General features: G+C 44.1%; 1 protein-coding gene across 3 annotated transcripts in view; it reads right to left on the minus strand.

Annotated features, from left to right (window-relative positions):
- LOC139598963 (protein FAM219A-like) overlaps window positions 1-25,290 on the minus strand; it is a 269,866-nt gene that overhangs the window by 65,097 nt on the left and 179,479 nt on the right. The window lies entirely within an intron of this gene.

Raw genomic sequence — 25,290 nt, forward strand, 5'->3', positions numbered from 1 at the left:
TAGACACCTTCTGCCCCATAGATCGTGCCCTATAGATCCCCTGTGCCCCATAGACACCTTCTGCTCCATAGATCCTGCCCTATAGATCCCCTGTGCCCCATAGATCCTGTCCTCTGAGCTGTTATTGGGGCACACAAGAAGGAGTACTTTGGACCTGATTAGCACAAGAGATTTGATAATGTCTTGGTTTAGGGCAAATTTGGTAGAGAATCTCCAAACCCACACAGCCCCTCCCCCCAACCGGTTCGGGAAGAATTCCTCAGAGAAGTGGAAAGAACCTGTTTATTTAACAGGCACAGCACCCCCCAGCACACAAAATGAACAATACTGGATGACACCACTCTGGAAAAGATGACAAATTCAGAAAGTCTCTCTTGGGGGTGTTCGCTCTGTTATCAGTCCCTACGGCACTGGGGCAGCTGCTGCAGGCCACAAGGTGCAAACTCTCGGTGTTCCCAGGTCCTAGTCTGGAGCAGGTTCGAGTCAGTTGAAAAAAAGGAAAGGAGAAACAGTCCAGGAAGAAATTTGGACTGTTTAGCTAAACTAGCTAATGAGCAGAAGCAAGAGCCAGAGAGCAAAGCGAAAAGCAAAAGCAAAAAAAGCAAAAGACGCACTAGCTACTGTCCTGTCTCTGTGTCTCGCCAGGCTGATAAGAAAACCCAAACAAAACTTTCCCTCTTCAGAGCAAGTCTTAAAGGCACAGAACATAATATCCAGCATAAACAGAATACATGAATGGGGATGCAAGCATCATAACCTCACCCTAGGACAGATAATCAGGATGCCTTGGCAAGAACAAACAGAGCTTTGAGGATTGAATCAAGGAAAGAAGATTGAATCAAGACTGGCTGACAGGAAAAGAAGATTAAATCAACTTCTGCAAGCAAGAGATGTTGCAAAATGTATGTTTGTTTATGTGATGATTAACCCAATCACTGTAGTAAAAAATTACTAGTCGTCCTAGAATAGTATATAAGCATATGTAGTCCACAATAAATTGGGATTCTGATCAACAGTCAAGTCTCCCTATCTCTCTCCATTGCCGATAATTGGTAGCCCCATGTGAGGAGCAAGGAAAAGCCTATCTGGCTGCAATCAGTGAGCCCCCCAGAACTGGAAGTGCTGGTGCAAGAACCAGGAGCAGGCCCGAAACAATCTCCCCACGGAGAAAGGAGGTGAGCCAGGGGGAACATAGAACAAAGTACGTCTAAAGAAGAGAGAGGCGTTTTTGAACTAATGATTGCTTTGCTAGTGAAACATGGCAAATTTTTGCCAAAGCTGGACTCCTCTATTTTTACAGCTCCTGTTTGGGATGATGTGGGGGTTATGCTCTATGATTTAGCTGCTACAGGACATGAGCCAGCAATGTGTATGCTCCCATCCTGCAGAATAATTTTTGAGACATTGAATAAGCAGAAGCACTCTCAGGCTGTATCCTCTGTGGATAATACTGGCCCCCTACCCTGCTCTGTCTCTCCTCACGCTAACTCTCCCTGCCCACCTGAAACTGGCACCTCTGATACTGAAGTGCGGTGGCAGCCATCAACCTCACCCCTGCCCAGACAAAGGAGGGGAAGGCATCCTTTCTCATGGTCGTTAGCAGTTTATATTGCTGACCTCAGCTCTAGCAGTGAGGAGGAGGGGGAGCCCTTTGATCCAGGACCAATAGATTCAGATTATGAGACTGATCTATTCCTTCCTGACCCTCATGATAACTGGATGCAATTAAAGAAAAAGGCTCTTAAGGAGGGGGACCCCCGAACGTGCTTCAGGTGCAGGAAATCTGAGCATTTGAAAAATGACTGCTTCAAAAAGGGGGAGGCCAAATCCACAAGTCCCAGTATTTGCCCTTGGTGCCATAAGGGAAGGAATTATGCTAATCAATGGTGGTCCAAGTATGATTTTGAAGGGCGTCCAATATTGGGAAACCAGAGCCAAAGTGCAGAGCAGTACCATGCAAAGACACAAATGCCCCCGCTGATGCTTCAGAGCGGACCACCACAAGCTTCAGCCCAGCTGCCACCCCAAGCAGCCTTCGCCAGACCACAAGCAGCCTTCACCGGACCATCGCCAATTTACAGCCTGTCACACCAGGGAGTGACAGACTAGACCTAGCAACCTCCATCACAGTAATGTTTCTTGATTCATCTGTTCATTTGCTTCCCACAGGAGTTTTCAGACCACCTGAAAATGTTTTCAACACATGCATGCATTGCTTTTAGGTCAGTCATCTACCTCTTTGATGGGGCTGGTTGTTCTTAAACAGAGTGGAAATTTAACATGGTAGAAATCCATTTTGGATTTAGGTGAAATGTGCCACTTTGAATTATTAAGTCTGTAGCTTGCTAGCATAGGTAAAATATGCTGTTTTAACTTGTTTAATCTGTTAAACTCTGCTTGCAAAAACTGCCTCAGCCAAGGAAAGAATGCGAATTTCCAAGCTGAAGAAATAGGAGGTGCCCCTTGAACTTCAAAACAAAGGCAAAGAGCCAAGACTGAGTCTGCAAGAGACGAACAAAATGACCAGAGAGTTCTCTGTACAAAGATTCATTGCAAGTTGTAACACAAAAACAGTAAAATAAATATGCATGAACCTATTGTGAAACTCTATGCATATGTACCAGTAAAGGGGAATAAACAAGGATCAGGAATTCTCAGGGGTGTGCATGTCCTTTAGGGAGAATGATCCCCACATGCATTCAGTGCTGTAATAAACATACCGGCTTTACAACTTTTACAAGTTGTAGAGTTAAGTTTTTTTCCCACAAATAATTTTGGTGAGCCAGGTAGGAGACTGTCTCATTCCTCATAAGGGCAGGAAGGGGGTCGGCCCTCCTAAGTGTGTGTCAGGATTTTCCCTGGAGGAACTCTACTCTGTCTCAGCTTGCCTCCTATGAGACAGACAACAGCCTACTAGTGTGCAGATAAACAGTATATATATCAAAGGGCCCCAGGAGAGAGAGAGATAGGACTACTGGTAGGCCACTCAGAAACGTCTGAGTGCAAAGCTTTGTCCCTGTGCATACAGGCAGCCATCGGCCAAGAACACAGTCAGCAACAGAAGTCCCCTGGTTGATAGAGCAAGTGGGAAGACTAGGGACAAATTCATTATTCGATAGAGCGACCACTAGTGACTCTAGGAGTAAGTCAAGTGAACCCAAACTTTGTGTACTTGTGGTGTCCAGACATTGTAATTAATGTTAATGTGTTTATAATCGTGTAAATGCGTAGTGTATGAAAAAGCAAGCAAATGAGTGCACCCATGATGTGCGGGGAAAAGTTCTACCCACATCTGAAGTGGCCAGGTGAAGCCCAGAGTGACGACTAGGGCAGGCTATGAGGGCAGGGAGCGCCCCACAGAAAAATGAAACAAGTAGAGAAGCATGAGTGAAGACATTTATTGTGTTTAAAAGTAGTGATTTGTGTAAATTATACACATTTTAACTGTGGCTAGATGAACTCAAGGGGTTCCTCTACCCCAGTGGTTTAGACTTGATCCCTCAGAGTCTTTGAATCCTGTGAATTATTAGATAGATAAAGGAGACGAACAAGTTCATTTAAAGAGGCTTTATTGGGCTTCAGCTAGTAATATAGTAAGTCTAAACTAGGAACAACCCACTGTAAAAGATTTTAAAATCCCCGGAGTAATAAACGGAACAGCCTGCCTCTGCGGGCAGTTCCTGAGAGCCTTTAGTGCATCAAGAGGCTGACACCCTGCATGAGTACTATTACAATACAGGGTTTGTGAGAGGTGCTGGTATTGCTGTTCTAGTAGACAGCAAGGCATATGCCCCTAGTGTAAATTAAAGCTTCCCGATCAAGCTGATTCAGAACCTAAGATCTTACAACTTGTGTGTAGAAGATCACATCTAATACCTGCCACCTAGGGGTGTATGTGGGAGGAAAACTAGGAAAAGACTGTAAAGCTCTGTGAGGATAGGTTTAAGTAGAAAAAAATAGGACAAGGAGAAGGAGATAATGAGAACTAACCAGAGCAAAAAAGTTCCCCAGGCTAACCCCTTAGAGTATATCTTAACCTACTAAAAAGAAGTCGCCAGTAGAGGCGACTCAGACAATAAAAAAGATTTAATTCAATATTACACACACTAATAGCCGTTATACAGGTTAGAGGATGGAGCGAAGTAGCCACCCACTAGAACTTTAGATTATAATACCTTATTACAGTTAATACTGTTTTTAAAACAGGAAAGTAAATAGAATAAAGTTTCGTATGCTAATATATTATTCACTTTAAGAAATCACCCAGAATAGCAGACGGACTGTGGGCTCAGAACTCCCTCTGACCCACTAGTGTTAACTCTTAAAAGGAAAACAAAGCAAAAAGAAAGCAAATCAAACATTGCTATTCAACATACAGTATAAAACAACGATGTATAAGATCAGACAAAGTTTATCATGCTGAGGCACAAGAACTAAATACATTTAATTTATTAAAAACTCCTCCTAGGAGAAGGGAGGAGAGGATAAAGATGAAAATAAAGAAGATTTTCCCAAAAAAGAGGAGAACTTCCTCAAAAGAGAGGAAGACTCAAACTTGGAAAACACATCCACTTAAACCCATCCGCCTCCTAACAATCCAATTTCATTCAGAACTAGGAAACAAGCAGTATTACAAGCCCCTCTGCAAGAGGCAGTGAGAACAGAAAAAGAGAAATTAATGATTAAAGTGCCATTTACCACTCTTAATTTAGAAGCATAGGAAAAGATTACTAGGAATTATCACATCAGTCTAATACTTACTACCAAATGTCTATGGTATGTTATCAAGCAACACAATCCAAATTAGGCTAACATCCAGTTACTACTGGATGCTTTCACTGAAACAAAAAAACAACTAATCTTAAAGACAACAACGACTTTAGCAGAGGATCATTACAAAAGCAAACAACTAGATGTAAAATAATATTTCCCCCTCCAAGACCCAAAATAGGATCCCAAAGAATCAACAGAAGTAAAGAAATTAGGAGATTATCAAAAGTAGATAACAACAAGAGTAGAAAGAGCTATTCCAAAGACCATAAATTAGTCTGCCCTATATTCCCTTAAGCAGGGGCTTTCCAAGACTCCGTCCGAGTTTCTAAAGTGTTTAAGGGATACTATACGTCACCATACATCATTGAATCCAGAGTCTGAAATAAGGATGAATCAGCTAGTTAATTCATTTCTGGACAGTCTACTAGAGATATTAGGTGTAAACTTCATAAATCCAGGGACCGGAAAGGAGAAACCTCAAAGTCTTACTAGAGGAAACATAGAGTATTTAGTAACCAGAAAAAAGGATATAAACAAAAAATAAAAAAGCTAGTGGCAGTAGTACAGGAGGAAAAGCAAAGAAAACACAAGCAGGAACCACCCAAACAAAATCCACCTCAGCTAGGCAGAAACCAGTGTACAATTGCTCTGGTTTAGGGCAAATTTGGGAGAAAACCTCCAAAATGGGGCCCCTCCAAAAAGCAAACCCATCTGCCCCCTCCCCCCACCTGGTTCGGTAAAAAATTTCCTCATAGAGAAGTGGAACCTGTTTATTTAACAGGCAAAGCCCTCCCCAGCACACAAAATGAACAATACTGGATGACAAAACTCATTCACTGCTCTGAAGAGATGACAAATTCAGAAAGTCTCTCCTGGGGGTGGTCGCTGTGTTATCAGTCCCTCCGGTGCTGGGAAAGGCAGCAGAGTAGGCCCCAGCAGGCTACAAAGTACAAGCTCTTGGTGTTTCCCCAGGTCCCAGTCTGGAGCAGGTTTGAATGGTTCAAAGAAAAGGGAAAGAAAAACAGTCCAGGGAAAGCTCAGACTGCCTCAGCTAGCTAAACTAACTAACTCAAAAGCAAAAGGAGTGTGGTGTTCTGCCTTGTCCGTGCCCAGACAACAGTGTTCCAGCAGACTGTGGAGGAGTGAGTCTAGTTCTTGATAACAAAACTCTGTGCTTCTTTTTCTCCCTGCCTTCGCTCTCAGCCAGTCTTGAAGGCACAGAATATAATATCCAGCATAAACAGAACACACGATTGGGGATACAAGTATCATAACATCACCCTAGGACAACAATCTATAAAAACCTAATCACTAGAAAAACCAATACCCAGAACAAAGACAAGGTAACTGACAAGTGGTTGCACACATACAAAACAACTAAGGAGGACCAAGGGATTCCACCCCAGCGAATCCACTAGTTATAACAATAAGGCTAGGGAAAAAAGGAAAAAAGGTAGAATTTTTAGTTAATACAAGGGCCACATATTCAGTTTTAAATAAAACTTTAATACCTGTAAAGAATAATTATATTGCAGTGTGAAGAACAACAAACCAGTCTAAGAAAACATACTTTTGCAAACCTTTAAAATAAAAATTAGAGAAACAATAGGGTATTCATAAGTTTTTGTATATACCCAATTCGCCAAAGGTGCTTTTAGGGAGAGACTTATTAGAACAGATACAAACAACCATTACATTCAAAAATGAGGAAGTTACTCTGGAAGTAAATAACCAAAAATACATAAAAGTTTAAAGTTTAACATTAACAACCATTAAATTAAGGAGGAAATTAGTGAAGAAATATTAAGTCAAGTATTTCCCATAGTATAGGCCTCTGATGTACCAGGGAGGGCAAAAAATACCCCCCTCCCCCACAGTAATTAAACTTAAAGAAAGGATACAACCAATGAGAATTAAGCAGTACCCCCTAAAAAAGAAAACAGAGAAGGAATCAACCCAATAATTAAAAATTTTCTGCGGTTAGGGTTATTAAAAGAATGCCAATCTAATTTCAATACTCCTATTTTACCTGTTCAAAAACCTAATGAATCATATCAGATAATACAAGATTTGAGGACTGTCAATAAGATAACAGAAAATTTATATCCTGTGGTAACAAATCCATATACGTTACTAACTTGTTTAAAACCTAAACTAACCAAATGTACCATTTTAGATCTGAAAAATACCTTATTTTGCCTCCCTATCCACAAAATCAGCCAGAAAATTTTTACATTCAAATGGGAAAACCCTAAAAGCGGACACAAAACCCAACTCACATAGGCCATATTGCCTCAAGGCTTCAAAAATTCCCCCACTCTGTTGTCGCCGTTACGGCATGGCGACCTGGTTCAGGAGGTCCGGCACGGTGACCCAAGGCCCAGGGTCACTCGGTCCAATGCTACATACACCAATGTGGTGGACAGCAAATGGCATTTATTGAGGGGTCTCAGGGGCATTTATGGACTAAGGGGTTTCTCTACATCAGAAAGGGGTTTGGCTATACTTTCTAGGGTTAGTATGGAGTGGAAAGTTACTGGCATCTATAGGTTAGGGGGGCTACATGTTTGGCTACATTCCAAGGGTGATCCTTATCTCTGGGGAAAGGGGCAGAAGGATTCCTGTAATTTTCCGTCACAGCCCGAAATCTTCCGAACGCCTGTCCCTTACCTACCACACTTCCCCCCCCTCTTTCACAGGTGAAGCACTCAAATGAGGTAGGAGGTTGAGATCTGACTAGGGAAAAGGGTCTTGGAAAACCTGAGTAAGGTTCTGCCAGGCAAGTCTCTCGTGACTGGCAGTGTTCCCTGTTGAATTCACAGTAATTGTTGCTGTCCCACGAACAGGATGCTAGCCCGTTCTAGGCGGGCCTGAACGAATGAGACTAGCTTGTTCAGCAGGCATGGCCCAAAGGTAATAGCTAAAAGCAGCATTGCCAATGGACCTATTAGGGTAGAAATTAGGGTGGTTAGCCATGGTGATCGATTGAACCAGGACTCGAACCAGCCCTGTTGAGCTTCTCTATCTGCTTTCCTTAGGTTTAGCCGATTTCTCAGTTTGGCCATGGAGTCTCTGACAACTCCGGTGTGGTCTGCATAAAAGCAGCATTCCTCTTTCAAGGCAGCACACAGGCCCCCTTGCTGCATGAATAAGAGGTCCAGTCCTCTCCTGTTTTGGAGGACAACCTCTGAGAGTAAGGAAAGGGATTTTTCCAGGGAAGAGATGGATTTCTCGATCCTTTGCAAGTCCTCATCAACTGTCATCTGCAGTTGTGCCAGTCCCTGATGTTGTGTTGCAAGGGCCGAGATGCCTGTGGCAGCGCCGGTAGCTCCTAAACCGAGGAGCATTGCGATGGTGACGCCTGTTATCACCTCTCGTTTGTAGAGCCGGTTGGGTTCCTCGAACAAGCGGTACACCTCTTCTTCTTGGCGATACAGGACTCTGGGGACAATTAGAACTTGGACACAAAAGTCAGTAGAACACGCTTAAGAATGGACTGGAGAGGGTTGGTTTGGTTAAGAGATCGGATGGGGAGACTAGTTTCACCTCTGTGTTTCGCGGCTAGAACTACCATTAGCTGCGATCTCTTCCCTGGGTCTACTTACTACTAGAACCGGATTGGGTCCGACTGATTGGGATATTGAAGCTGGGAGTCTGATAATTTGTATGTTCGCCCAGATGCTGCGGTTAGGGAGATGAGCATACGCTGTCCACACTTTACCTGTGGCCCAGGCATCATGGGTCGGCTGCAGGATTGTCATTATATAACCTGTGCAAGTGTGCTGTTTCAAGCCTCCGGGCATAAGCGCATACCCATCTCCGTCATATTTTGGTTCGATACAGCCGTGTGGAGTGTACTTAATTTGCAGGAACTTATCCGGCTGTTGAGGCGTCCATCTATTGCTTATCACAATAGTTTCACACCCCCAATATCCACAATATCCATGCCCTGGGTAATTACAATAACTTTTTCCTGGGTTGGAAGCAGGGCACCAGTACATCCCAAATACTGTTGTCTCCTGAAATCTGGGGTGCCCTGTATTCATGGGAAAAATGTCTTTTAACCTGAACTCGAAAGATGGGATGTCAGCTGTAACAATTTCTTTGATGACCCCCTCACCTGAGAGATGGCGTAGAACCCACCTGAATGGCTGGTGAGGGTAATGTTTTGTGTCTGCTTGTTCTCCGCCTACTAACCCTAGAAACAAGATTACACAGAGATACCGTTGCTGCTTTAATTTTGATGGCGCGAGCTTCTCAGGTGGTGTCGGGTTGGCCTCTCTCTCTTTCCCAGTAGTGGGGCATATGAGTTTCGGGGACGTCCAATGATCCAGTCCTGCAAACAAAGTCTCACAATTCTCATGAGTTTCCCTTTGAAGGTCTGGTTTGATAGATTTGAGTGGACACCATTTAATGTCCCCGTCTTTTTTAACGGCCGCATATCCCCGCCCCATGAGCACCAATCTCCAACCCTGTTCCCACTCCCCTAGTTCATTTTTGATCACCACCCGTGGGCCTTCCTCTAGCGCCCGAGTGGCCCAGTATCTCTGAGCAGGACTGTTTGTTTCGTCCCCCCTAGGGAATTGATTTAACGCTAGCAGCGCAGTTGCCAGCATGCGCGCCTGGTCACCCGGGGGAATGGCATTGGTGAAGCCTTCTGCCTTTGCTAGCACTTCCAGCTTAGTTTTCAGAGTCTGGTTTGCTCTTTCAACGATGGCTTGCCCGGTGCTGTTGTATGGGATGCCATGCACCAAGGCGATGTTCCATTTCGAGGCGAATGCTTGGACTACCTTTGAGATGAAGTTTGGGCTGTTATCTGTTTTGATCTGTTTTGGAACTCCAAGCCATGCCATGGCTGTTAGCCAATGTTGGATGGTCGCTTTGGAATCGGTCTTGAGATGCTGTGTGGCCACAATCATGCTGCTGTACGTATCTACGGTAACCGCGAGCCATGCTCGGGGTTTCAACAGCTGGCATTGTGTAAAGTCTGTTTGCCATATTTCTGAGGCTTTGAGGCCTCTGGGGTTGACGCCACTTGACCACAGTGACGACTTCTGGCAGTGGGGGCACGTAGCGACGACGTGCTTTGCGTCCACGGTAGAAATCCCGCACCTTTTCGCAAGCGCTTTAGCTCCGATGTGAAGGGATTCGTGCAACTGACGAGCTTCTTTCAGTGTCCATACGCCCTTTGCGGCAGCGTCAGCCTTGTCGTTGCCTATTTGGTAGAATCCTTTGACCGGGTCATGGCTGTTGACATGGATGACTGATATGGTGCCTTTCCGTGAATAGAGTGCTTCCTCCAGCATCGTTGCCACTGTGGACACTGACACACCTGGTCCGGACATGGCTAGGCAGAGCTTGGCCACAAATATGGAATCAGTCACAATGTTAAGGTGTTCTTCTGGGAACAGTCCGCACGCTAGCACCACAGCTGCTGCTTCAAGCTGTTGGACCGAAAGCGTGGGGTCGGTTGCCTTGACACATTGCCACTGTTCTCCTGACTGCCATACTGCTGCCGCGGTGGAGGTCTGCGATGATGTGTCCGTGAAGATGGTTGGTCCCGCCCGCGGTCGGTCAAGTACTTTTGGTGGGAGGTCGATATCGATGACCGTGAGCAGCCGAGTCCAAGGGGGTTTTTCCGCGAAGCAAATCTCTCCTCCAAAGCCTGTAAGGGCCATGGCTAGATATTCCGATCTTGTTGTTGACTGCGCAGAGAGCTGTTTGCGGAGAGGCAAGCTTATCCTGGAAGGTTCGATGCCCAGATGTCTTAGGGCGAGTTTCCTGCCTTTCATGATGAGGCTGCAGAGGCACTCGACTCCCGAGGAAAAGGCACGCGACGGTTTCCCCAAGACCACCCATAGTATTGGTTGGGCCTTGTCGGGGGGTCCTTGGGCTAAGGCTCCCACTCCCCCCTTTTTTGTAAAGTGGACATACAGATCGACTGGAGCACTTGAGTCCCATCTGGTGAGCATGCTCTCTGACATCTGACATTCGATGAAGTTGAGCGAGCATACCGCTTCCGGTGTCAGGGTTTTTTGCTCCCATGGGTTCTTCCCTTTCAAGAGGTCATTCAGAGGGTCCATGACCTCGGGAGGAATCAGGACGATGTTGCGGAGCCACTGTAAGCACCCTACCAGCTGTTGCATGTCGTGGAGCGTCTTGATGTCTCGGCGGATTTTCATCTAGGGAGGAGTTATGTAGGAGCTTGTGATTCCCACTCCTAGGAAGGTCACGCACGGTCCCTTTTTTATTTTTGCACTCGCTACCTCAAAGCCATTTGTCCTTAAGGTCTCGGAGATGGTAGACACCAGCTGGTCCACTTGTCTCGTGGATGGTGCGGCGATCAGGATGTCGTCCATGTACTGCACAATGGTTACAGTCGGATTGCTCTGCCGGACTGGTGCTAGCGCTCGGTCCACGGTGATCTGGCAGATAGTTGGGGAGTTGAGCATTCCTTGTGGAAGCATCCTCCATTGGAAGCGTAGGTTGGGCCGCTGGCTGTTTGGGAAGACGATGGAGAAGGCGAAACGCTCCTCGTCGTCTTCGTGCAGGGGAATAGAAAAGAAGCAGTCTTTGATGTCGAGCACTGCACAGGGTTGTCCTTTCGGTATCACAGAGTTCATGGGCAGCGAAGTCTGCACAAGGCCCATAGGCTGGATTCTCTTGTTCACTTCTCGCAAGTCGTGCAGGAGTCGAAAGCCTTCACCAGACCGCTTAGGTATTACGAAGATCGGAGTGTTCCATGGACTCGTGGAGGGTTCTATATGATTCTTGTGTAATTCACGGCTAACTAATTCAATGAGGGCAGTCATTCAAGGCGTTGACAAGGGCCACTGTTCGACCCACACTGGGTCGGCTGATTTCCAAGTCAGCTTGATGGGCAATGGCGGGTACGCGACAGTGGCCCTTAGAATAAATTTGTCACCCTAACATCCAGCAGGGCTAGGGCATCCTTCCCTAGCAAGGGTGGGCAGTCCGACATCACATATGCAGTGATGGTGATAGTTCTTCCCGGTCCTCTCTCGGTGCAGAGGGTTATTGCCACTGGTTGGGTGCTCTTGTGGGCTCGGGACAGCCCTCCAACTCCGCCCGCCATGGGGGCTACTTCTAGCTTCCATGGTCGAGGCCAATGTATGTCTGGGATGACGGTGACATCTGACCCTGTGTCCACCCAAAAGGGAAGGCAGATGGCTGAGTCGTCGGAGCTGTTGTGGAGATGACACACTGCCCACACGATCAGTGGGTGTTTCCCCACCTTTGCGGCGAAGGCCACCCATGGGTCCCATTCCCATGCTTTCATGGCCAAAGCCACCCAGGGGCCTTGGCCCCAGGGAGCTGTTCTTGGTATTCCTGAGGTGCAGATGGGTTCGATTGAGCCATTGGCTGGGCGACAAAGTTGGTCATTCCCTGAGAGGGTGGTGGTGGTGGGCATGAAAGCCGTGTGCCCCATTGGGGGTTGCTGTAGCTGGGCCGCTGCATGTTCCAGGTGGGAGGAGGCTGGATACGGCCTGGCTGCCCCCTCCCTCTCCCGTTTCCCTGATGCCTGGATCTGCATTCCTTAGCTAAATGCCCTTTCTTTCCACATGCCCAGCATAGTCCCCTAGGTCTCCCCTGGCGTGGTGGAGCAGCTGCTGGTGGGCGCCCTGACTGGGGGCAGTTTGTTGCCACGTGCCCAGCCTGGCCACACTTAAAACATGCCATGACACTCATTATTGCAGCGTGAACTGCTGCCTGAATGGGAGCTAGGTGTTCTTCCTTTGCAACGTGTCTGATCATGGCAGCTAGATTAGACCCTTGCGGCAGTGATCTTAAAATGTCTTTGGTGGCTGAGTTGCATTGCTGGCGTAGGCACTCTGCCAGCACAGGACCCTTTGCCTCTGAGGGTAATGTTGAGGAGTCCAAGGCAGCCTGTAAACGATCCACAAACTGAGTGAAGCTTTCACTCTCACTCTGCTTTATTGTGGACCAAGGCGACGGTTTGGCTATTACTTTGGAAGCAACACGGATGGCTTCTTGGGCAGCACGGGTTGTTGTCATAACCTCATGTGCCCGCATGCAAGCCCTCAGCCTGTGCCTGAGGGGTGATCATTGTAGGGTCTGTGCCCATTAGCCTCTGTATGCTGGAGCCGTGCAGTGGATGGTCTGCCCCTGTTACCAGGGCCAGCTGCTTAATACAGTTATCCTCCCATTCCTGCTTAAAAACGATCATCCCTGCCCCATAAAAAATCATTCTGCAAGTCTGCTTAATATCAAAAGGTAACATGTCATCTCCTCCAAAAACGCTGTCAATGAGTGTGGAAACCATGGCAGAATTAATTCCCCTATCTGCAATTGCTTTAATAATTGCCTGCACGTCTTTCGGGTTTACCGGGGAATAGGTCCTTTGATTCCCGCCGGCTCCCCCCACCCGAAACGGGGACACCAGTTTCGCCGACGGAGTCCATTCAGCACACGCTATTTTTATTTTCCGCCAGTCTGTAAGCGGAGTTCGATCTTTCTCCGATATCTCCTTCACCCATGCAGGAGCGCTGTGGCTAGTGACCTTGTATGCCGCTGCTCCCCTTCTGTTAAAACCCGAATCCGAGTCGGAACTCCCCGATCCCCTCTCGAGCTCAGAGCTCGAGTCCGAGTCCGAGTCCGAGCCGGAAGTCGACTGTCCGGACGTTTCCGGGCTGCTCTGCCTTTTTCTCGGGCTCCGACCCCGCCCCTTCTTGTGGGGGTCGGGCCGTTCCCTCCCCCTGGGGTCCCCCCGCCTCCTACTGGGGGAGGTCCTTGCCCTATAAGGACCTAAAGTGAACTGAGCGCTCTGATTGGCCTTACGCTCCTCCGCGGGGGCCGCCCCGTCCCCGCGCTTGCCCGCGCATGCGTTGTTAAGCAGGCTGACTGCATTTCCGCCCGCCGTGTTTCCCTTTCCGCCCTGAACACGCAGTTCGGCGCCATTTTCAAACGCATACGGAGGGGGTGCGCTTTTATCCACCCCTTTGGGGTGCGGCAATTTCGCCGCCTCCCGCGCTTCCTCCGTTAACCCCCGCCAAAACGCCCGCGCGCGTTCCCCCCCCGATGGTGAAGCAGTCTGCTCGGGGGAATCCGGCGTTCGCGGTTCCGCGGTGCCGATCTGATCGAAGCCCTCCGCGGTCTGCGTTGCCGCACCCACCCCCAACTGCGGCGTGGCTAATAACCGAGCCTGCGCGGCTTTCCAGGTCTCCTGCTCTTCTCTAGCTTTCTGCAGAGCCTGCACGACTCTGCCCCATGACTTTAGAGCTTTCCCTGAGCCTGAGGACATAGTTTCCTCAGCTAAAACCTTTGTACAAGTATCCCATATCTCCGAATGGAGAATATCCACCGGGCTGTCTATCGCCCCCAGCTTAATAAGTCTCGGTATAGCAAGACATAAATCTTTTAGCTTACAATCAATCCCCCATTGAGCATGCATCTGAGTTACGACCTTCGCTATGGCTTCCATGGTCCACGCTGGTCCGGGGGCGTCCCCCCCGCTGCACTAGGCCTGCTGTGCAGCCGCCGGTCCCCTGTCCAGGCGAAATCCCGAACTCCGGGCGCTGCGGTTTTCCCGGGGTTTCGGCACCAGATGTCGCCGTTACGGCATGGCGACCTGGTTCGGGAGGTCCGGCACGGTGACCCAAGGCCCAGGGTCACTCGGTCCAATGCTACATACACCAATGTGGTGGACAGCAAATGGCGTTTATTGAGGGGTCTCAGGGGCATTTATGGACTAAGGGGTTTCTCTACATCAGAAAGGGGTTTGGCTATACTTTCTAGGGTTAGTATGGAGTGGAAAGTTACTGGCATCTATAGGTTAGGGGGGCTACATGTTTGGCTACATTCCAAGGGTGATCCTTATCTCTGGGGAGAGGGGCAGAAGGATTCCTGTAATTTTCCGTCACAGCCCGAAATCTTCCGAACGCCTGTCCCTTACCTACCACACTCTGTTTGGAGAACAACTTGCAAAAAATCTAGGCCTAGGAAACTCCACAAGAAAAAGGAAAACTATTACAGTACGTGGATAATCTTCTAGTAACCACTCAGATGAAAGAAACATGTGTGACCTGGATGGCAAGCCTTTTAGATTTCCTAAGTCTCCAAGGATACAAAGTATCAAAAAAAGAGACACAGATAGAAAAAGAAAAAGTAATCTACCTGGAGTACGAAGTTAGTGCTAAGCAATGAACTTTAGAACAAACTCTCAAGGAAACAATATGCCAAACCCAGAAACCCCAGACAATAAAAGAACTCCGAACCTTCTTAAACATGACAGAGTAGTACCAGCTGTAAGTTTATAATTACAAACTACTCATCAAACCCCTCTATACTCTTATTACCAATAGAAATAAAGATCTCCGGGAGACAAAAGAAACCACACAAGCTTTTCACCAACTAAAAAGTACCCTCATATCAACTCGAGCTTTGAGACTTCCAGATGTAAGTAAACCATTCTTTCTATTTTCCCGTGAAAAACAGGGAATTACCCTGAAAATATTAACTCAGGACTTAGGTCCATATCAAAAGGCAGTTACTTACTTTTCCAAACAACTACATACAACAACCAAAGGATGACCAAGTTACCTCAGAACTATAGCAGCAGTTGTACTAAATATTCAAGAAACACACAAATTTACCCTAGGACTGAAAATGAGTATACTAGTGTCCCACACAGTGTCCACAGTACTAGAAGGGCAGCCACTGACTTTCACCACAGAAGTTCCTAAAATACCAAACCATCATAGTAGAACAAGATGATATAGAGATAATGATAACTAATATAATCAACCCAACTTCTTTTCTCAGTAGAAATCAAAGAAAACCAGTAAACCACAATTACCTAAAAACTATTGAAACTACTTACTCCAGCCACCCAGAATTAAAAAACACTTCTTTAAATGATGCAGAGACTTAATTCACTGACGGGAGTAGCTATGTTACCAATAGAAAACAACATACTAGATATACAGTCACTACCTGCAAAGAATAGAATCCAAACCTTTACCAACAGACACCTCTACACAAAAGGCCAAGATAATTACACTAACCTGTGCCTTAGAAATAACAAAAGGAAAAAGAATAAACATATATACAAACTCGAAGTATACATTCAGAATTGTACACACACATAGAACCATCTAGAGAGAGAAGAAACTACTAACCTCACAAGAAAAGCACATCAAACATACACAAAAAATAATTCGGCTACTAGAAGCAATTCAGCTACCTAAAAATATAACAATTATACATATTAAGGCACACCAGAAAGTGAACTCAGAATTAGAGAAAAGAAATAAACTAGCGGATAGAGAGGAAAAGGAAGCAATGAAAAGTAAAATAATTATTGAAGGAACTCTAATTCCAGATAAACAAATTTCCCTTGAAAGTAAACCAGAATATAATAAGAAAGACAGAAAACTAATCAAAGATCAAAAAAAGACATACAATCAAGAGGGTAGGCTACTATTGAAGAGAAACTAGTAATCCCTTCCCATTTGTTATAGTCACTAATAAAAGAGGAGCACCAGAAAACACACTAAAAATAGAGACCTTGAACACCTATTTGATTAAAAGAATCATTGCCAAGAATTTATATGTCACTATTACTCAAGTGACCCAACGATGCAATCTTTACCTCCAGACTAACCCCAAGAATACCCCCAGACCAAAACTTAATCAAATTAAGCAGGGCCATAAACCTGGACAGCAGTGGCAAATTGACTTTTCAAAACTCCCAAGGAAAAGGGGGTATCAGTATTTATTAGTACCGACAAATACATTTTCAGAGTGGCCAGAAGCGTTCCCCACCAGAACTGTCAAGACTTGAGAAGTAACCAAGGTAGTATTACAAGAAATGGTACCACGCTTCAGAGTTCCAGCCACAATATCCTCAGACAGGATCACATTTCATTTCCAGAACAGTACAGCAAATTAGTAACCATCTGGACCTAAATTGAGAGCTTCATACTCCACACCACCCCCAATCGAACAGCCAAGTGGAGAAAATGAGTCATTCAATTAAACAAATTGTAAGACTGGGGCAAGAAATTAATCTACCCTAGCACCAAGCTCTTCCACTAACACTGTTGCAAATTCAAACTAAACCTAGAACTAAAAAAAAGCTAAGTCCCTTTAAAATACTTTATGGAAGACCATATAGAATACAAAAGGGAATATTCACCCACATTGGGAAAGTAATATTGGCCACCTATATGGTGGTTTTAAATAAACAACTCAGAAAATTTGAAAAACATGTAGCTGGAACTTGGAACAGAGAACTAGATAGACCAGTACGTAACATACAACCTAGAAATTATGTATATGTTAACTCTCTTACAGAAAAAACTTTGGAACCACAATAAGAAGGACCATTACAGGTACTTTTCACCACCTTCACCATGATCAAAATCAAGGAGAAAAATGCCTAGATCTACCACTCTTAAGTGAAGAAGGCCCCAGAAACCCCTTAAAAAGTAACACCAGGAAACAATAAACTAAGACTAAAACTTACTGAAGCAAAATAAGTGTATTGTGACCAGGGGTAATTTGTAATTTCATTTACAGAATTTTTTCGTATATAATAATAATTAGAATCTTAGAATTAGAGAATAAGTTTAAAGTTATCTTTTATATTACTAATTTTTTTACTATTTACTAATTTGAGAATACTACAGCGAGTAACTATGCTAACCTCCTTATCAAATATACATGGTAAAACATTAAAGAACACTTATCGTAAGGATTTACATTAAGTAAAAGAATTTACTTATTTTCTAGGAAAGGGGGGAATGAAACAGTGGAAATTTAACACAGTAGAAATCCATTTTGGATTTAGGTGAAATGTGCCACTTTGAATTATTAAGTCTGTAGCTTGCTAGCATAGGTAAAGTATGCTGTTTTAACTTGTTTAATCTGTTAAACTCTGCTGCGCTCGCAAAAACTGCCTCAGCCAAGGAAAGAATGTGAATTTCCAAGCTGAAAAAATAAGAGGCACCCCTTGAACTTTAAAACAAAGAGCCAAGACTGAGTCTGCAAGAGACAAACAAAATGACCAGAGAGTTCTCTGTACAAAGACTCATTCCAAGTTATAACACAAAATCAGTAAAATAAATATGCATGAACCTATTGTGAAACTCTATGCATATGTACCAACAAAGGAGAATAAAGGATCGGAAATTCTCAGGGCTACACATGTCCTTTAGGAACAATGATCCTCACATGCCGTCCAGCTCTGTAATAAACATACCGGCTTTACAACTTTTACAAGTTGTAGAATTAGGGTTTTTTCCCACAAATCAGTTCTCCCTGGGGTAATAGACTTTGACAATGAGATTATGATAATGGCCTGGACACCTCAACCTCCTTGCATTGTTCCCCAAGGGACTCAAATAGCTCAGTTGATTTTACTTCCCCAAACCACAAGCATACCCTTCACAGACCTAATGGGACAAGAGGGATTTAGGTTTACTGAGACACCCCAAGTATGCTGGGTACAACCTATATCAGAACAACGCCCCACATTCCAATGTACCCTGACATTAAAAAGACAAGAGATAACACTTGTCGGTCTTTTAGACACAGGAGCTGACATTACAGTTATCGCTCAACCCAAATGGCCCCCACAATGGTCCCTTGCTGAAGGTCCGAAGGTGCTCTCAGGCATTGGAGGGAGCAGCAGTAGCTATCAAGGCCAACACTTGATCCAGATCAAAGGCCCTGAGGGACACCTCACCTTAGTCAAACAGTTTGTTACCAGTTGCTTGCCTTTAACTCCAGTTTTAACAAAGCAATTTTACTGTGAACCTTTGGGTACAGTTATTTAGTATTATATAACTAAATTTTTATTGGTTTAGCCTTCAATGTTTATATCCCATTACTTTTATTAAGCCAAACTTGAATCTATCATACAAGTGTTATAGATACATATTATAATATTGGCTTTTCACAAATATTAAAATGGATTTTATATGTGTAGTGTTAAAGTAACTTTGCTATAAAGATATAGTTTTTATTTCTGTTGTTAATTAAGCTTAGACATAGAAGTGAAATAGCTGATATAAGTATGCTTGTGTTGAAATGCCTGCTTGGATGGGATAACATCCAATGAGCATAGGATGAGGACACCTGATACAGATATGCCAACTATCAGCACTCACTTTCTGAAGACAATGTGGAACAAGGCCCAAAAACTGGAGGTGATAAGAATGGACTAAAACCACAACCAAGGAATATGCATGCTCTAAAAGGGTGGACCCAAGAAGATATGCTAAACAGTTCTTGAAACTTGTAAGCTAGTTTGGGGAAAAGTTTACTATGCATAATTGTCTATGAATATGCAACAGGCTGATGTAATGGAAAAGGTATTTAAGGGGTATCTCCAAAGATAAGTGTGGTCTTTGACTGAGTGCCAAGATGCACCCAGCCATAATAACCTTTGCTTTATGGTCCTTGTCTCCTATTGTAATTTATCAAATGTGAAAAACATGTTCACTCTCCTGTGAAAATTTAAAAAGTTTAATAAAGGACAGTAGGAGACACACATCCACATGTCCACACGTCCTTGCTCCAAACCATCCCCCTGACAGCTTGAACACCTCCCACTCTTCACAGCACAGGAAATCCTTCCTCTTCATTAGTATAATACAATCTACCTTCCTCCACAAAATAAAGTTAAACTTTAAATCAACAATCTATATCACATATACTTTCCTTCATTCACACTCACTCACTTTTATTTCTTTAATATCTCACTCATTCTCACTCACAACAAGACAACAACAAGGTACCTTTAACTTTCAAGTCACTTGTTAATATTCACCCATGGGTATTGCAAAATCTCAAAATGTTGTTGGGCAACCCTGGATTTTCTTGGGTACCCCTCAATCCAGCAGTGTTGTCCAAACCTGGATGCTTTTAGGCATCCTATTCCTCAATCCAGTAACTTTGTGGGGCACACGCTTTTGTCCCATTTTCCCAGTGGATTGTGCCAGGAAAACGCTCAGCTCCCTTCCTCCAAGGGGTACAACCTCTCCCTGAGACCCAGTCCCAGTTACCCCAAGGGTATCTCTCACTCTTTTTATCTCTCACTTAGTCTCCTCGCTGGTCGTCTGTCAGGACCCAGGACATTCCTCTGGCTGTCCTGAGCAGCCAAGACCCCTGCCAGGGGTCTCAGAGACCCTGGCACAGAGCCAAAAAATGCCTGTGGTTTTGATTATGACCCGTGGAGCAAGTTACCAACCTTAGATGAAGATCTGCAAGCCACGACAAATTAAGTAGAATGACAGTGAATTTATCACGGGGTGAAAAAGTAGATTTTCGGGTTTCTAGAATGGAGGTTCAGGGGGCAAGATGGAGGGATCTGGGCATGTCCAGTCTTTCTCCTTCTTCTTCTTGGCCTCCATCTTCTGCTGTGATGTTAGCACTTTTAGATTGGTTTAGAGTAGAAGCTCACTGTCTAACATAGGTGATAGGTATTGGAAAGTAATTGTAAACATTGTATATGTAGTTTTTAGTATAAAGACATAACACCACCCTGGGGGCAGGCAGAATGCCTCTGACTGTCCTGCTGAATGGACCTCAGCAGGACAGGAGAAAGAATTTTATAGATAAGATAAAATAAACAACCTTGAGACCGAGAAATGAAGAGCCCTGACTCCTTCTTCAATCTCCAGGCTGGGAAAAGAGACTTTCTAACATTTCTCTGGGTCACTCTGACCAGTTAGAGACCCCGACAATTGTCTTTCTCACAAAAGATTGGAAATGCAGCCCTCAGAGACCCCCCCCATCAATTTGAAGGTCTGGAATAACCAGCCCAGGTCTCGTTCATACACATTCATCCCCTGTGGTTTCTGACAGTCTGGTCAGATAAACTTTCCCAGGCATTGCTCTGGGGAGTTATGAGAAAACTCAAAGAATTAAAATAATCCTTAATCTTTGCAGCTGGTGTTTTGAACGGGTTGTTTACTTGTAAGATGTTTACAATAAGGGTGTTGTTCCTAATTAGCCAATGATGTGAGGGGTGTTGATTGAGGACCAATAAGGTCCAGCTTCTTGGAACAATCTATAAAAGAATGGGAAGTTCCATAAACTTTGCATTTGTCTTCTGACAAAATAGGAGTCTATGTTGCTTCATTCAGTTGTCCCTAATACAACAGCCACAATCCCCCATATTTGCCCCGCCAAAAGAATACTCTACGGGAACTGGGTGGTAATGAACTAGGAAGACCCAAATGATCCTAGGAATGTACAAAGAATCACACCTAATTGGGAAATAAGGCCATGCTTATATCATTGCTTTCAAGTGCTGCCTGGACAAGTCCTGAGACACCTCTTACACTCCCCTTGGAGAGGAATACTTCCACTTCAAACTGGAGGATCAGGACTGGTTCGGTCAGAGAGTTCTCATATTCTGGCCTTAGCCTGTGACTTATACAAAGAAGAGGAGGAATTAAAATTTCCATCAGTGCCATACTGTATACTTTGTTTTATTTGTCCCAATACTGGACACACTAGCTGGGTTATATGCAAATGTTTAAATTGTGGGAAAGATTGGTATTGTAGTTCACAAAATCGACGGTCTCGTTGCAGGAAGTGTCGAGCACCAAATCTATCCCCTATCCAGATAGAACTCAAAACAAATGAAATAGTAACTTTGTTTTGTGGATGGGAATTATTTCTGCCTGTTGAATGGGAGATACCTGAGGAATGGTGGGAAACAACAGTTAAGGAGTGTCAAAAACGATTTGTCTAGAAATTAGTAAAAAGGAAGTGACAAGGGAAAAAGAGGGCAAGCCTGGGTTGACCACTGTACTTGCTACCGAGAAGATCATATACATCTGCTATGGGTTGCAACCCCACAGGCAGGGAAGGTGGGGGTATAAGCCATACCAGACCTCTGTTATTCCTTTTTCTTTTACTCATTTGTTGTCTTTTCCCTTTCGGGATACCAGCAAGATCGTGTCACATATGCTACCGAAAGCATTACATGGAAAAAAACCAAAGTTCCTTTTTTATTGCACATACCCATGTCAACAGTCACTGTTATAACCCATCCAAATTAAGTACTTGTAGGCAAAACATGGAAAAATATTGGATTGCAAGAAACTTAGGAAAAAGCGGTAATAGACAGGGAATTGAATGTCCAAAAGGAGATGGATTTGTTTCACATTTGACCTTAGGGATATAGTCCAAGATTTGGTAAAAGAGCAAGTAGTAAACAAAAAGGTAAAACCAGCACAGCAATCTAACTCTGTATTGGCCCCAAATTATATGCTGAATCATATTTTATAAGACTCCAAGCAGTTATAGTGATGAAAACAAGCAAAGCTGCTTGGGCACTGGAATTAATATAAAGTCACCAAAGCCAAACAAAAACCGTAGTGTCTCAGAATAGGTTGACTTTAGACTATTTATTGGCTAAAGAAAGGGGTGTTTATGGAAAGTTTAATAAATCAGATTGTTGAAAATAGATGACAATGGGGATGTCACCCTTGAAAAAGCAAAAGATATCAGAAAAATAACCCAGGTACCGGTCCAAAATTGGGAAACAATGTTAAAAACTAGCTGGAGAGGTAATGTATTTGGGATAGAATGGTAGAAGAAATTAGGCTTCTACCTTTTATGTGTTACAACTGTCTTGATATTTCTTCCTTGTTTAATCCCGTTTTATTTGATTAATTACCAGCACAGTCTAAAGAATGCAAGTGGACAAGAAATATTGCTCAAGCCAAATATTTATAAAGAATAAGAGGGGGGATTGTTATAGATACATATTATAAGATTGGCTTTTTGCAAATATTAAAATGGATTCTATATGTGTGATGTTGAAGTAACTTTGTTATAAAGATACAGTTTTTATTTCTGTTGTTAATTTAGACATAGTAATGAAATAGCTGATATAAGTATGCTTGTGTTAAAATGCCTGCTTGGATGGGATAACATCCAATGAACATATGAAGAGGACACCTGCTGCAGATATGCCAACTATCAGCACTCACTGTCTGAAGACAGTGTGGGCTGGGGCCAAAACTGAAGGCAATGATAAAAAAGGACTAAAAGCACAACCAAGGAATATGCATGCTCTAAAAAGGCAGATCTGAAGAGGAGATACTTAAACAATTCTTGGAACATGTAAACTAGTATGGGGGAAATTTTACTATGCATAATTGTCTATGAATATGGAACAGGCTGCTGTAATGGAAAAGGTATTTAAGGGATATCTCCGAAGATAAGTGTGGTCTTGGCTGAGTGAGCCATAACGTTTGCTCTATGGTCCTTGTCTCCTATTGTCCTTTATTAAACTTTTTAAATTTTCACAGGAGAGTGAACGTGTTTTTCACAGCTGTTTGGTTGGTGTGTGGGGCTGATAAAAACAGTAGAACAGAACAGCATTTTACTCTGATGAGGACAGTAGATCAGAACAGCACAGCCTTGTAGAAATCGAAAAAGGATGTAACTTAGGCAAACAGAAGTTATGCAAAACACAAACAATGCCAGCTCACCTCTACAAGGTTGACAATGTAGAAGTTATGCAAAACAACAATATTTCTCTTTCTCAAAAGTGGGGGTCAAGAACAGCCACCTCAAAAGGACACAGGACACTGAAGACAGATCCCAAAGAACCATACAAGGACTTCCAATAAGGGATGTGACTATGTAAAATAATACATATACATCAAGTAAGAGGGGATAGCTAAAGCATATGTAATCATTATGCATGATAAAAACTCTATTTACCCAATGCTCGAGGCACTCGATTAGAGGAAGGATCCTCCAAGTGACCAGCATGCTGTAATAAAGAATGCCTGCTTTCTAATACTCTAAACTGTATTTGAAAGTTTCCATCTGACTGCTGCCAGGTGGCCCCTGGAGACAGCTCAGCATTACAGCCCAGTCCTTATACCTGGTGCACCTCAAAGACTCCTCTCTTCTGAAATCTCTCCAGATGGTGTGGAGGGAGGCAGGCAGGGTTTTATGCAGTGCAGCTTGTGACCTCACAAGTACAATTTCAAAAGGCCTAGCCTCTCATTTTGGTATCCACACTTCTCACATGGATTCAGGTGGCTGGCCCACCACAGGGGAGGTGCAATAATGTAGGAATGTGCTCCCTGTTGACAGAATGACCAAATTATTCTTTGTCTGCTTTAAAAGCCAAAAAGCCCAGAAGTTTCTCTCCTCAATTTGGAAAAAGACACCTCATAGGACCTTTGGGACTTCACCTCAAACCTGAGGCTGCCCAATTGGACAGAGGCCAAAAGGTTAATTCACTAGAAAAAGAAGAGAACAAAGAAAATTATTGCTTTTGTGGAGTGTTTTAGCAAGAACCTCTTGCCCCTGGCTTGGTTTTTCTCTGAAAGAGCTTTGTTATTTTGCCTTTTATTAAAACTTTTTCTGTTTCCAAAACTATCTCAGAAGCCATCCTGCTAATTTTATGCCATTTGGGGTAGCAGAGCTATCTCAGGTATGATAAGTTCTCTGAGAGCTCATAAGACCTGGATCGAGGAGAAACATATCACAATAATTCCTTTTTTCTTTCTTTTTGAAGAGGACTCAGAGAAAGCTCATGGCTTCATCTGTGACTTTCTGTCCTATGCGATGTGCTCTGAATGACAGGGTTCACTGAGTGATGTGATCTGTTTCTCATAAGGTACACCTGTACATAGGGACAGGATGCTGCCATCTTTCTCCTCCAACTTGCACCCTGCTTTGGCAAAGAAATAAGAACTAGGCTCAGGAATTAGTCCCAAACTATCATAATTATTGAATCTTCCCATCCTGTGGTGGGTTGACCCTGGCTGGATGCCAGGTACCCACCAAAGCCTCTCTATCACTGCCCTTCTCAACTGGACAGGAGAGAGAAAATATAACAAAAGACTCATGAGTTAAAGACAGGGAGAGATCAGTCACTGATTATTGTCATGGGCAAAACAGACATAATTTGGAGATATTAATTGAATTTATTACCAATTAAAATCAGAGCAGGATAATGATAATGAGAAGTAAAACAAATCTTAAAAACACCTTCGCCCCACCTCTCCATTCTTCCCAGGCTCTACTGCCTTCCCCTCTGTTACCAGATGATAAATGGCCTACACCTGGTGAGCTAATACACTGCTTGTTCTACCAAAACCACTGGCCTGTGGAAACCGCACAATACCCATTGTGTAAGGAGAACTGGAAGTTCACCAGTCTCAGTGTCCCGCCACCTCAGCCAGGTCACCTGAAACACTGGGGTCTACTACCACCAGGGACCACCAGAGAGACCCCCCAGGACAGAAGAATGCATTCATAAAGGGGAGGGGAAATATGTTAATGATTTCAGGGAAATTATTATCATGTGTATGTTTAATCCAGGACAATCAATGAATATGTATGCAAAGTACAGTGTATAAACAGAAACTGTCCTGTACTCAGCATGCATGACTTTGGGAGGAGCTTTATCTCCCCCCTCCCCTCCGTGCATCTGGCCAAATAAAGAATACCTGCTTCTTAATGCTGCATTGGTGTGTTAATGAGTTTTTA

Source organism: Agelaius tricolor, unplaced genomic scaffold (genome assembly GCF_023055355.1).
Source record: "Agelaius tricolor isolate 1412-34295 unplaced genomic scaffold, bAgeTri1.0.p SCAF_21, whole genome shotgun sequence".
Taxonomy (NCBI): Eukaryota; Metazoa; Chordata; class Aves; order Passeriformes; family Icteridae; genus Agelaius; species Agelaius tricolor.